The sequence below is a fragment of the Zootoca vivipara genome, chromosome 5 (genome assembly GCF_963506605.1).
Source record: "Zootoca vivipara chromosome 5, rZooViv1.1, whole genome shotgun sequence".
NCBI classification, from domain to species: domain Eukaryota; kingdom Metazoa; phylum Chordata; class Lepidosauria; order Squamata; family Lacertidae; genus Zootoca; species Zootoca vivipara.
Genome location: NC_083280.1, coordinates 86,034,358 through 86,048,276, shown reverse-complemented (window position 1 = coordinate 86,048,276; position 13,919 = coordinate 86,034,358). Strand labels below are relative to the sequence as shown.

The 13,919-nt window shown below is 43.7% G+C and overlaps 1 protein-coding gene across 8 annotated transcripts in view; it reads right to left on the bottom strand.

Annotated features, from left to right (window-relative positions):
* The window catches only part of USP54 (ubiquitin specific peptidase 54), a 93,818-nt gene extending 90,813 nt beyond the window's left edge, over positions 1 to 3,005 (bottom strand). For 5 of the 8 annotated variants that reach the window (XR_009557644.1, XM_060275069.1, XM_035137682.2 and 2 more), the window contains exon 1: positions 2,882 to 2,992. The gene's annotated coding sequence lies outside the window, so the exon portion shown is untranslated. Of the gene's footprint in view, positions 1 to 2,881 lie in introns of all 8 variants that reach the window. The other 3 variants (XR_009557645.1, XM_035137683.2, XM_060275070.1) reach the window with 3 other exon arrangements.
* Between the last annotated feature and the right edge of the window lie 10,914 nt (positions 3,006 to 13,919).

The window sequence follows — 13,919 nt, the reverse complement described above, 5'->3', positions numbered from 1 at the left end:
TCATGGGGACCTCTCCTGACCAAAAAGACTTTTTATACAAGGTGTATAATGTTTGATGGAAACTGGCAAAATAGAATCTACTCCTAAATTGCAATGGTAAAGAGATCTAAACATTCAAACTATGCTTCAGTCCATGGACAGGCATTATGAACCAAGCCCATGCAGAGCTTGACTGAGGCAAAAGTCCCTGTTTGGTTGGGAGGCCCAGGGTGTTCTTGGCATGACAGCTTAAGTCCAGTAGGCCCTTGGTGAGGGCCCTGGGCCAGCGTAGCCCATCAAGGCCCAGGACAAGTGTACTCAGCTGCCCCCTGCTCTTCATGGGCCTGTAATGAACAACATCAAATTGGACTGCATAAATATTTACAGTATTTTAGAAGTGATATTATATACTACTTACGGTACATTACAGAGAAGATATATCGATTTAATTGGTGCATATCTAGTGAGACTATGAGGTCACCCAACTAATTGAATTTTTTTCTATGTGTCAAGGATATTGTTGAATACGAGATTCCATTCATGCCTATAGTTAGTTTGCATGGGTGTGCAAAACATCATGTTAGATGAGGACAGAGGCAGCTAGATGGTACTGTAACGATAAATACAGCTAGAATTCTTTAATTTTTAAATTCTGAATTCAATATAATTTGTCATGTATTAATAATGCCTTCAGAAAATGCTCATCTTGAAATACCAGCTATGGTTTAAGATGGATTTGAAATGAATTACACCCTAATAAATACAGTACCTGATTTCCCACAAACCTTCAAAAAAATGTTTCTCCAGGGTCCCTTCAAGAACCACAAAACCAGTACTAATAAAATGCAGTAGTCAGCCCCACTATGTCACTGTGTTCAGTTGGACTTGTTTCCAGATAAGTGTGCCTAGGACTACAGTGAGAGAATTTCTGCAAATTTAACATCGTAAAGGGATACAGTGGTACGTCTGGTTGCAAACGGGATCCATTCCGGAGGCCCGTTCACAACATGAAAAGCCCGCAACCTGAAGTGCCGTATCTGCGCAGGTGCGCCGCACGATCTGGCGCTTGTGCAAAGTGAGATTTAGCGCTACTGTGCATGCACGAGTGACAAAACCTGGAAATAACCCCTTCCAGTACTTCTGGGTCGCTGCGGGACGCAACCTGAAAAGACGTAACCCACAGCGGACGTAACATGAGGTATGACTGTACTAGAGGCATCGTGTTTCTCATCTATGTGGATATGACAACACAGAAACAAGACATGCAGCTATTTTATATGCTAGAGTGGCCTTCTTTGAGCTGTTTATATAGCATATTACAGTATAAGACAATAATGTATTTAAACTACAGTTTTTTAAGTGGGAACAGAACCGCTGTACAACAGTGTCCCTAACCCAGACAACTAATCAAAAAGATACCACAGTTGATGGTATGAAAACCCACTGAGAGGTCTGGGGAAATGAATTGGGTCCCCCTGCAAAGGGAATGAAATTTTAGAACTTAAATTAGACCTGAGATCAAACTCATCCAAAAGATCCTGGAGTTACACAACATATTTCAGAGTGCACATACACACAAACAAGTTGTTCATCATTGCTCTTTCTGAATGGAGAATATACATCTCTTGCAGCTACAAATCATGAGGGAGATTTCATTGTATGAAGAGCAAAACCCTCCCACCTTCTGCAGCCCACTAGCAGTGGATATACTTGCAGGAAAAGACTGGAACCTGCTTTGCAGAAACTTAAGGAACCCTGGTTGCCATTACTCATTTTCCCATTGAGAAAACCCTGATAAACTTGTAAATAACTCAACAATCTGCATAATAGTTTGAAAGCCAATGCCATACAGTATGATGAACAGCCTTTATTTCAAAACACCCCTGCCTCTGCCTTCTGTTATTAGGAAGATGCAGAAAGTGAATACAGTAGCTCAATAGTGTCTTTATATTGTAATTTCAGCCTTAATCCACAGTTTTCAAATTATAAGATTTCCTAAAGGTTACCAGGCATTTCTAGTAATGCATAATGTGAAGCAGGGAACAATGAAATAAATATGATCCTTCAGAATGGAGCAAAAGAAATCTGTGGAACCTTAAAAACAGGTTTATTGTCGCATAAGCATTGTGGACTGCAGTAGGCTTTCAGATGCCACAAAGATAATATTTTCTTGCCAAATAACACGCACACATATATACAAGTGTGGGAGGTATTTTAAAGAGTTAAGTCCAGGCTGCAGGAGGCAGTAAAATGTTAAGTAGCAGTAGCTGACCTGAAAGCCCAAATTTATACAAACAAGGATAACGAAACAGCCCATACCAACAGAGCCAATGTTTTGCCGGAACCCATATGAACATGCCTGACAAAATGAGGATAACACTTTTCTACATCTGATGAATCCGAGTCCTTAAGATTATTCAACAGGATGTGTTTTGTTGCAGTTTCGGTGTGTGTGTGTGTGACAACTGCATTCTCTAGCTATGCTGTGCCCATTTAACACCTGTAGCGTAACAAAGCAACAACAAGAAAAAGGCACCCACACCAGAATTGGGGGGAAATGGGATTAAGAGTCTAGTTCAGCATTTACACGATATTGGGGGAGACGGGGGGTGGGAACAATGTCCCCCCAAAATGTGAGTGAAAATGGAGGGGGATTTACCTTCCCCGTACTGTATTTCGAGGGAATTGGAGAGGGGAGCTTATCCGGCCCCCCAAAAAAGCCTTCCTCAAAGCCAGGGTCGCGCGCCGCCTTACTCCCCCTCCCCGGAGGTCTCTGGGCTCCCCGGCTTCGAGGCACCCGGCTTCGAGGCGGGCTCAGGATCCGGCCCAGCTTGAAGCAAGGCCCTCTCCCCGGGCCGCTCCGAGGAGTTTAAACGGGGTCTACCAACTTATGACTACTCACCGCCGGCCAACCCTGCCCGTTCCCCCTCAGGAGCGTCTCTCGCGAAGAGCATCGCCTCGCCTCGCCTCGCCTCCTCAGCGGCTTCGCCTCCTTCCCCGCCCCCCTCGCCCTTCGGGCCGCTGTGTCACTACTGCTATAGCTACGGGGAGCCAAGGCAACCGCTTCTCGCGATAGTTCAGGCGCGAGGGAACGCGGTCCGAGAGAGAGAGAGAGAGCAAGAGCGCGACTGCTGCCTCGGCTCGCGGACAGGGCGTAAGCGGGGGTAATGTGGCGGCGGAATAAAGGAACCCAAGTATCGCGAGAGCGAACGAGGCCCACCGCCGCTATTGCAGAGTGTATATAAATAATAAAGAGTTGTGGAGCTGGAAGGGATATTAAACAGCTGGTTAGTAGCCAGATGCACTGGCCCATTACGGCTTTGGGGGCGGGGTGTTCGTGGTTGGGCTGCTCGGGAGAGCCCTTTGATCTCCTTGATGTTTTTAAGTGGTCCTGGGAAGATACCAGCTCTCTATTCTGCTCTATTGTAATGAGGGGGTGTTTTCTCAGCAAAGAATAAGCTAACAATATATATTTTTTTCTTTTATTGTGGGGGGCGATCTGATTGCATCCGCCTGATGCAATTAGCCAGCAAAGAGCTTCTTTCCTTAGCTTTTACTTGTTTTCATTTATTTATTGAATTTATATACTGCCCTATACGCGGAGGTCTCGGGGTGGTTCACAGAAAAGATCGCAATATATAAAATCAAAATAATAACAACCCAATAACATCCCCCCCCGCCAAAAGAGCCACATTTTTAAAGGGTATATAGGATGTCAATCAGGTCAACCAAAGGCCTGGTTAAAAAGGAACATTTTTGCCTGGCGCCTAAAGGTGTATAAATGAATAAAAGACTGAATAACTGCAACATAGGTTTCTACCTCAAACATCATTTCCACCTTTGCTTTCTTCAGGCTGACGGCGAAAGCTTGCTCTCTAATGTGTGGGTGGTCCTTGAGATCACATTGTTTTTAGATTCTGTGTATGTCTTAGGATTCTATCTCAGAAATGTATACTGATAACATCTGTCTCCAGCGTGCCTGGTGCCCAGGGCTGAGCAGCAAACAAGGATGATGAATGATGCAGCAGCAGAACTTTGCACCTGCAAACCCAAAATGCTCTGGCACTGCCATTACTTGTATCAGCCCTTACGCCAAATGTGTGTACGTTGGGGAGAACAAGTAGATAGATGGTCAGGCTGGGAAATTCAGGCATGGGCATAAAACTTCATTCAGCAGCAGCACACGCAGACTGACCGTGATTTAGACTAAGGAAGGCAGTCTGGCAACAGTAATGCAGGCCGGCACATCTGAACTTGGCAGCATACACCATGCCATCTCTGTTCCCAGAATGTACGCATCAGGGGCAAGTTCTGTATTATTAAGACGGGTGAGGCTTTAGCAGTGCTATTTTCCTAGTAGAAAAGGTGCCGGAACTCACTATGTCATGGTTCCCACCTGAGAGGTGCCGGAACTGAGTTTCGGTGAGTTCCAGTTGAAAAAAAGCCCTGGGTTTTAGGTGTGCAGGCTGGAGCTCTGCTCAGCACTGCCACCATGGACAGACGGGCCACCCAACCTGCTTTCCTGCCCCTGAACTAATAAGCCAGGAGAACTGGGCCCACTCTCCAGTCATAACCTGCCTTGTTGTAAATTGCCCTGTGATGTGTGCAAAGGGCGGCATATAACTCATCTAAATAAATAAATGGTGCATTATGCTTCCCACAACTGAGTGCAGCAACATGCCTCAGGCTGAAAGACACATTTGCTTGAGGAATGGCATGTGTGTTCTCTTGTTGACCTCTGAAGAGGATTGCTGTAGTTATGAGGCTGATAACCTTAAGTCTGAAGAGGAAACAAAAATATTATACATACAGTGGGAAATCTGATTAAAATCTAATTTGCTCACTTTTTCTTTCCCCCCCTAAAATGGTATGCCTTTAGCAACGCTTCTATATTGCAGATTTGTTTTGTTCCCTTGATGAGTCTCCCCTGTTCATGATGTATTTCCCGTCCATTTTTTTGGAACTGTGGATTATTCCTCAGGTTGAGAAATTTAAAATGGAAGGAAATAAAGCACCAGAAGGTGAAAAAGCATATAGCTTCAAGTACCTGGTGGTACTCATAATTTATTTACAAAATGCAGTATGTTGAATATATTTCAATTTTTAAAATTTTCAAGAGCACTTATCCAAATGTATTTACCGAGTGAAGCAGTTTTAAGATCTTTTCATGACCAAGTAGTGTTACCTCAGGATTGTGGGCTTTTCTTTGGCTTGGGTACTTTAATGCATCTCTGTGGCAGGCTAGGCCCACGCAATATCAGAAGAACAAGAAAAAAATTAAATAACTTCTAGAAAGGGCCATGGCACCTTTCATCTCACTTGTGGCCTCCCAGTGTGCAGTTTGTATACTGCATGAGGTGTCACGTGGCTGGGTGTGGGTCCACACATTATCCTGTTCTCTTTCATTTCCACATTGGCATGGCAAGAAGCAGGAAGACAGCTTTTTAATTTTAATTTTTCTTTGCTTTGTTGACTTCAAAGGGAAGAAAAATGTTTTCACCAGCCTTTGATCTGGCCTGAAGTTGTGTCATCGTTGTCAGTAAAACAGAAGGAGCTGAGGATAAATTGTAGCTCTGCCACATCCCCATCCTGCTTTCACCTGTTCTGCTGGTGTAACCTGGCTAGTGGGGTATTAATATATTTATTTCATCACCATCACACACATGAGCAACCTCTCACTTATTCATACATACATACAGGCATGCACCCCATTCATTCTCTCTCCCTCCCGCCCACACATACCGCCGCCAGATCCCGACTGCAATCAATAAGTTCGTCCCAAATTAATTTCCCACCTGGAGATCACCCCAAGTCAATTTTTCCCACGTCAAAAATATTCACCTAGATCCCCTCAATAAATTTGTTCCCCTTGGGCATATTTTACTCAGAAATAAATCACACACACAATCAGTCCTTCACTAGTTCATGTGTGAATCTGCGCAGCAGTAGCTCTACTGGTCCCTGTTCTCGCTCTTGATCGTCTGGGGAATGAAGGGCAGCTTAATATCTCTTCCTCCTCTGCCTTCTCCTAGGCAATGTTTAGACAGAATCAGAAGCAGCATGTGAGCTGGGAGCAGGGCATGGCAGAGGGGCCCTGTATTAGAGGATTGATCTATTAGTAATTATTAGTAATGACAAGTGAGGCCTTGTGTGTGTGTGTGGAAGACATTCTGCCTCCAGATTCTTCTCTACCAGCTATCTCTCCTGCACCCTTTATTTCTCTCTGCTGTTGCACCATGTCTCTTGGGTGCCACTGCTGCAGTTGTTACCCTTTCCTCTCTCCTTCTTCCTGCATCCTCACTCACCCCACCGCTTCCTTGCCCTACCTCCAAGATCCAGCACAATTCCTTTCTCTTCCACTGTGATTAAAAGATGGATTGTGCTATGTGTGGGCAGCTTAGCTGACTGCCCCTCTCACTTCTGCATTTGTTCCAAGCTCCCCTTTTATCCACCTAGACCCACCTAGTGGCCATTTCATGTGCATTTCATGGGTGGGCTGTTTGTTTCTGTTAGGGGCATGTGGCTTTTTCCCTTTTGTTTTTTGTATTTTGGGAAATGCAGAGTTCTCTCTCCTGTGCACAGCTGAGACCATTTTGCCTACCATGCCATCAGTACAACTGGCCTGCGAGCGCTCCAGTTGGAGAACAGCCTTTACCAAAGGTGTCATGGGCTTTGAAGAAACTCGATCTCAGAACACAAGGGAGAAACGTGCTAAGAGGAAGGCATGCTTGGCAAATCCAAGGGGCGATAGGGGCGCTTCGCCCTGGGCTGCGCAATCCCGAGGGCGCCATTACAGTTGGTCACCCCCCTGCGCTGGGCGCCCCGCCTCCGCAGGCAGTGGTCCCAGTCCCCAGAATGTGCACCACGCCCCCAGAACTCGTGTCACACCACTACGGGCAGTGTGCCACGCCCCCAGAACTCACGCCAGCCCAGCCCCCGCCTGCTGTCCGCCCCCAGTGCCGGATAATGAAGCTCCGCCACTGGCAGTACCTATTTATCTACTTGCACTTTGACGTGCTTTCAAACTGCTAGGTTGGCAGGAGCAGGGACCGAGCAATGGGAGCTCACCCTGTCGCGGGAATTCGAACTACAGACCTTCTGATCGGCAAACCCTAGGCTCTGTGGTTTAACCCACAGCGCCACCCGGCAGGTTACCTGATTGCATTATCTGGGTTTTGGCCACTCTTTTGTTATTATAACTACTTAATTCCTGAATCCAGGTCACAGGCTCACCCTATTCACACCTTAAATGTTCCCTTAAGGCAGAATTTGTGAGCACAGAGACAATGGGGAGGTGTTTTTCATTTCCTCTCCTTGCAGAGAAACATTTGGTCTGTTGGGGAGAGTCAAAATGGTTCCAGAACTGTCTTCCTGTACCATTTCAGACATGTGGTTTATGTATTATGTGGTTTATGTGGTTTATGTATTTATGTAGGTGTTTGCCTTGTACATTTAATTTATATATCTGATACCTTAAATTCTTATAACAAACCTTACGCCCACAATAAGTCCTTACACAAAATGAATAAAGAAATCTTGGTTAATAAATAATTTGATATAATAATATCAAATGAAAGGGACAGAATATATAAATGCTGCTTCAGACAGCAAAATGACAATGTAAGCAGGCAGCAGATCCTACAATACAGACACACCTTGAGCTAAAGAATGAAAGACTCTCTACTATTCTTATAAGCCTACAGAAGTGAGTGTGACAATTTTGCTACAGAACTCACACTAATAGAAAGATGAGAAGAGGAAGGAAAGGGTATATCTGTCCTAAAGGAAAAAAACGGGTGTTGGATTCCTTGAGAATGCTGCATAAATTCTTTGTGGGAGCTACCTAACTAATGCTAACTAAGCATTCAAAGTCTCATGTTTTTTGTACAGTGGTATCTCGGGTTACAACACTTCAGGTTACAAACGCTTCTCGTTACAAACTCCACTAACCCAGAAATAGTACCTCAGGTTAAGAACTTTGCTTCAGGATGAGAACAGAAATCATGCTCCGGCAGCACGATGGCAGCAGGAGGCCCCATTAGCTAAAGTGGTGCTTCAGGTTAAGAACAGTTTCAGGTTAAGAACGGACCTCCGGAATGAATTAAGTTCTTAACCAGAGGTACCACTGTACTGTTTTTAGTTGGTGCATTCCAAAGGAGAATGGAGTGGGCTTTGAGATTAGCAATTCCTATAATTTCCATAGTTTTACACTGCTATTGAAACTTATCCCCAGAGTTTCCTGCTTCCTTTCCAACTTTGCCCATCTTGCTTAATTAACAGTTGAAAGAACGTGTTTCTAGCGAAGGACTGACAAAACTGGCCATTCCTGTCCGCCTCCTGTCTCAAAATTATCCCACTATGATCTTGATAGGTATCCATTCAAGCGGTAAGTAAATTTTAATGGGAGCTAGATTTACATGTGCTGACCTTTATGCAAAGTATTAGAAGCTCAGGGTGTTTCTAAATGCCTTCCAGGACATGTTTTTGAGATCAGACTGGTTGCCAGAGTCAGGGGTAAGCATACCCCTAAACATTTTGTGAATCTAAGTTTGGCCTCATTGAGGGGCAGTATTTCAATATGAGTAGGAAAATGAGAGTACCAATAAAAAAATTTTTTTAGAAAAAAAAGCACTGATCTACAGTAATAAATCATAGAAAAAGTTCAGATGGACACACACATATTCAGAGATGTCCATGTGGAGGCTACCATTCAGGAAGGTTGCCCATGGTGTAGCCTCTCAATGCAGAGCAGCAATGGTTGTTTTCACAAGTAATGATTTAATTGGTTTTACATTTATCCTCATATGCAATTAGAATATATAATCTCAAATAGATGATTTAAATGTAGCTGCCCTCTACTTTCAACCTAGCATACAGACTCAGTGGCACTTGTAAGATTGCCATAGGAATCTTCTCCAGCACAAGCTGCCTCTGTTCTGCTGGCCTAGCCCTAGGCAGATCTTTCAAAACCCTAGGACTGATATGTTACTTCCCCAAGGAAGGATTCCTCACCTACCTCACAGGTGAACCCAGATCAGAGTGCAATCGTGGATCACTTCTCCTTTTGAGCTTCCCCTATACACAAATGTACAAGAACATTGCTGCATATGGAGTTCGATTGAAGGATACTTTGCCAAAAGTTCTGTGTATGCATGCAATGCTTAAATTAGAAGGATATGCAGATCTCAAGAATGGCCAGATGTAGATCAGCTTGAAGAATGTCATTTTATTGATTTTTCTTCTGTTTCAGCTGTTTGTTCAGCTGAATTAAATTCTAGAAATTCTAGAATATTTCTATTGTCGCTGCTTGACTTGCTGGGGATTGTTTGTGGACTGATATGGGTAGAGCTGCAATGTATTCTGTTTTGTATTGCGTTTATTACAGTAGTTAATAAATAATCAGTGAAGCCTATAGGGGGCAGTCCAAGCCTCATTCAGCTATCTTTTGCTTATTGCCTTTGATAGAGCTGGGGTTTTTAGTATCCACAATATGTTTTAACTGCAACACCAAGTTATTATTATTTTTTAAAGTATATATGTTTATCTGAAAACTATAAGGAGATGCACATATTTTTCAAAAAATTTCCCTCTTCACCACAAGAGTCACTCATTTCTCTAAGTCATCGTGTTTGTGTACTGACCCGTTCAGAAACTGAAGGTGCCATGGAGGCGATGCCTTGAGATTCTCTGCAGGACCCAAAATAATTAAGGCAAACACTTAACAAGAAGAAATAGAAGAAAGCCCTGAGTCTGCACTTGCTTCAAGGCTATTGGAAGATGCTTGTGTGTTTCCAGTAGAATGTGGAAATAATTACTCATCCAATAGGCGCTGTGAAATTTGGCTGAGGCGCTGTGTAACTGAATTTGTGTGGCGACTGTGAGCAGTCTGACTTGTTCTGCTAAAATCCTTCCAGAGCTTGTAGGTGTACTCCACAAGCATACCAAAATAAACACTCTTTTTACCTACCTTTACCTTCCCACACATTAATAAGAAGTAAAAGGGGGAAAGGTAAGGGACCCCTGGACGGTTAAGTCCAGTCAAAGGCAGCAATGGGTTTGTGGCGCTCATCTCGCTTTCAGGCCAAGGGAGCTGGAGTTTGTCCAAAGACAGCTTTCCGAATCATGTGACCAGTATGACTAAACTGTTTCTGGCGCAACAGAGCACTGTGACAGAAGCCAGAGTGCACGGAAACGCCATTTACCTTCCCGCCACAGCGGTAACTATCTACTTGCACTGGTGTGCTTTCGAACTGCTAGGTTGGCAGGAGCTGGGACAGAGCCACAAGAGCTCACCCTGCCACGGGCATCCAAACTGTTGACCTTCCGATCGGCAAGCCCAATAGGCTCCATGGCTTAGACCACAGCACCACCCGCGTCACGACGTTTCTGTGTGCTCTGGCTTTGAGGTTTCAATGCATGGAAGACATTAGCTCAATCCCTGTTTCTGTGTAAGACGTACACAGCAGGCCTTTCAGATATAATTGATGAAAGGTGCTTTCAAGCTGCCCAAGGAACAGCTTTCAAGGAACAGAACTAGGTTCAAGAGTAAGGATATAAGAATGTGAGAAGAACCCAGCTGGATCAGACCAAATACCCATCTGGACCAGCATCCTGTTCCTACAGTGACCAACCTGATGCCTATGGGGAGCCCACAAGCAGGACTGAGGGCAACATCACTTTCCCCACTCGTCATTTCTAGCAACTGATATTCAGAAGAGGTACAGCATAGTCACAATGACAAGAAATCCCATGTTGAGAATCTGCTTCAACAGGGTCACTGTAACATGATGCAGTCTGCTAAACAAAACAGTTTTCTTGACTCAGTTAAAATGTGTATGTGTGTATACCATGCCTCAGCAAAGCTTCCAGGGTGGTTTACAAAAGCACAAAACGTTGAAATAAAATACATTGCGTGTTAAAATCACAAAACATGCTTGATTGGTCTGAATTTCTTGCATAAGTAGTCTAGTGGGGAGAAATGTGCATTATCTAATTTATGCTCTGTTTCTTCCCAATAAGTTTAGTTTAATGACAGTACTGAACTTTTCCATCCCATCTTCCAGCACAAATTGTCCACCTCTCTGTTTCTTTGTGCAATGCCTCTGGACTCATTGAGAAATAACACAAGATATTCACTATTCAGCCGTAGGACCAAGCAGGCAGCGTGGCTTCTTAGGACCCCATTCTTCTCCAGTACTGCACTTTCACACTCTAGTAGAGATGGTACTGCTGTACATGCAGACTTGGCAAGCATACTGCATTGGGCAGTAGCCAGTGCATAATAGATCTAATTTACCACCCTGTTACCTTTAAATCCTATGAGTAAGCATACTGCTTAAGCACCTTAGTAATTGCCAGCTGATGTTTTTTCTAACATATAAGCTTCTGAAGCTTAAGGAACTAGCAACTTAGTCCTAACTACCGTATGTCTACACAGAATTGCATCCAGCCAAATTCACTGGAACTTACTCCCAGTTGCATGTGTGGATAATGAGTGACTCCTTGAGTTTTTAGGCAGCAGCACAGGGATGGAAGAATAAGGGCCCTGATAGCTGAAAAATAAGAAAGGGCGTTGAGAGGGAAAGCAAAAACAGGCTGCTTCCTCTTTCTTTGGAGAAGGCAAAGCATGCAACATGGCATTGTTGCAATGTGTTCTTTCTTCTTTGGCGATCACTTGTAGCTGAGTAAGATGGTCTTCCATCAATATGGTCTTAACGGTGTGTCTGTAGGTGACTGTGGAGGCCAATTCTGGACCCGCATGTCCTTCCACAATGGGGACATAGGTTTCCGGGCAGGAGTTGATCATAGTGAGGGTTTGCCAAATGTGGGGTAGTGATGGCTGCACAAATGCTGCTTATTATTTACAGTGGTGCCTCGCTAGACGAATGCCCTGTAAGATGAATTTTTCGCTTAACGAAGAGATTTTTCGAGCGGAGGTTGCCTCGCAAGACGAATTCATTTTGTGAAAAATTCGTCTAGCGAATCGCGATTTCCCATAGGAATGCATTGAAATTCAATTAATGCATTCCTATGGGCAAAAAAAATCAATGCATTCCTATGGGATTCGCTAGACGAATTTTTCGTTATACGAATTGACCCGTGGAACGAATTAAATTCGTCTAGCGAGGCACCACTGTACTTAAATCTGACTGCACTAAGCAGGGGATTCCATGAAAAAGGCCAATTAATTTGTAACATTTTGAAGTGCAGCCAGTATACCTGGGGGAATTTCCATCTCCCATCTCAGTGTGACTTTTATATCGTTCACAGGAAGTGAATGAGGCTCCAAGGCAAATGGTTGCATGCTATTACCATTGAACAGGAACTGAGAGGTGTATTGAGTAAGGACTGAAATCCCAGCTAGGATACTTTGACTCTTGGTCAGATCCACATTTGCACTCTGCCTTGGTACTGTATTGTGTTTCTGGCTTTACTGCAACTACCTATGAATAGCCATAGTTTAGAAGTTCCGGGCCCTAAGGAAGTCAGACTATCCTCCACCAGGGCCAGGGCCTTTTCAGTGATGGCTCCGACCTGGTGGGATGCTCTGTCCCATGAGACTAGGGCCCTACAGGATTTAACCTCTTTCCACCGGGCCTGTAAGACAGAGCTATTCCACCTGGCCTTTAATTTGAACTCAGCCTGATCTTTTATTTCCCTTCTCTCCCCCCCTCCCCCTTTTAGGAAGATTACCTGCTCAGGGACCCCACAACTAATTATCCCCTGGCCTCCTCGCTGGCCCAAGTAGGACTAGTTTAGCCAGCTAGCCCTGGTGACTATCTAATGTTCATTGGGTGGATTTCCCCCAAATTGATTTTAGATTTTTGAATTTTATTTTATTTTCACGCCTTTATACTGTCTTTTATGCTGCTTTTATGTTGTATTACAATTAAGTGTTTTAAATTTGTTGTTAGCCGCCCTGAGCCCAGGTTTCTGAACCGGGAAGGGCGGGGTATAAATAAATTTATTATTATTATTATTATTATTATTATTATTATTATTATTATTAACCCTTTATTTCAGGATTCTGCAGCCTACTTTTATGATGACTTTGTTGAGTTGTTGCTTTTTCCTTCTGCAGTTCAGGTCACATCAATCACCTGTATGACATTAATACAGTTCTGGATAGGAGTGGTGTCAGTCCTGGAAAACCAGCTAAGTACCCTTTTCCCTCACCTTCTTTCTGGTGTGCTTGCACACAGCTTACGTGGCAGTTAGGTGATGTCAGGATTTTTTTTCATGTTCCTTCTGATTTGTTTGCAGGTTGACTATATGACCATGATGTCATGATTTCCTTTCATAAGTGGTTATACATCTTCCCATTAATCAATCATTTCCCCCACACTTTTTAGTGCATTATCCATCACTTTCCTTACAGCATAAAGTTTGGAGCTATTTAAAGTAGATTTCTTGTGCCAGATTACTTTAGGTGGGGGGGGGGATAAATCCCCAGTATGCAACTAAATTCCTTTTTGCAAAATACTGACAACTTGAAATTGACTTTTAACCTTTGATCTCAGCTAGATGGTTCTAGGAACGAAGTTTTATTCTCCATTTTATTCTCAATAACCAAATGGCTGTACAGTATATACTGTATATATATTTTTAAAAAATGAGCGACAATTGCATTTTAAAAAAATATCTAGTACAGCAATACCTTGCAACTGTAAGGGGCTGCAGTGTGGATCCAGCCATTGCGTGGAAGAGCCTTTAGACTGTGGCTGGTCAAACAGAAAGTCACTGAGTGAACGGTTTAAATTTCTTCTTGCACTGCTAAGCAGATGCGCAGCATAATTCCATAAGACCTGCACAACTTCAAAAGCTACCTATTGGTAGTTGATGCACAACTGAACCAGTTGCTGGTGCCAGTCCGATAGGTGCATCCTTACATGCCAGAGCCACAAATATATTTGGCAACCTTGGATCATGGCAAAGCTGAA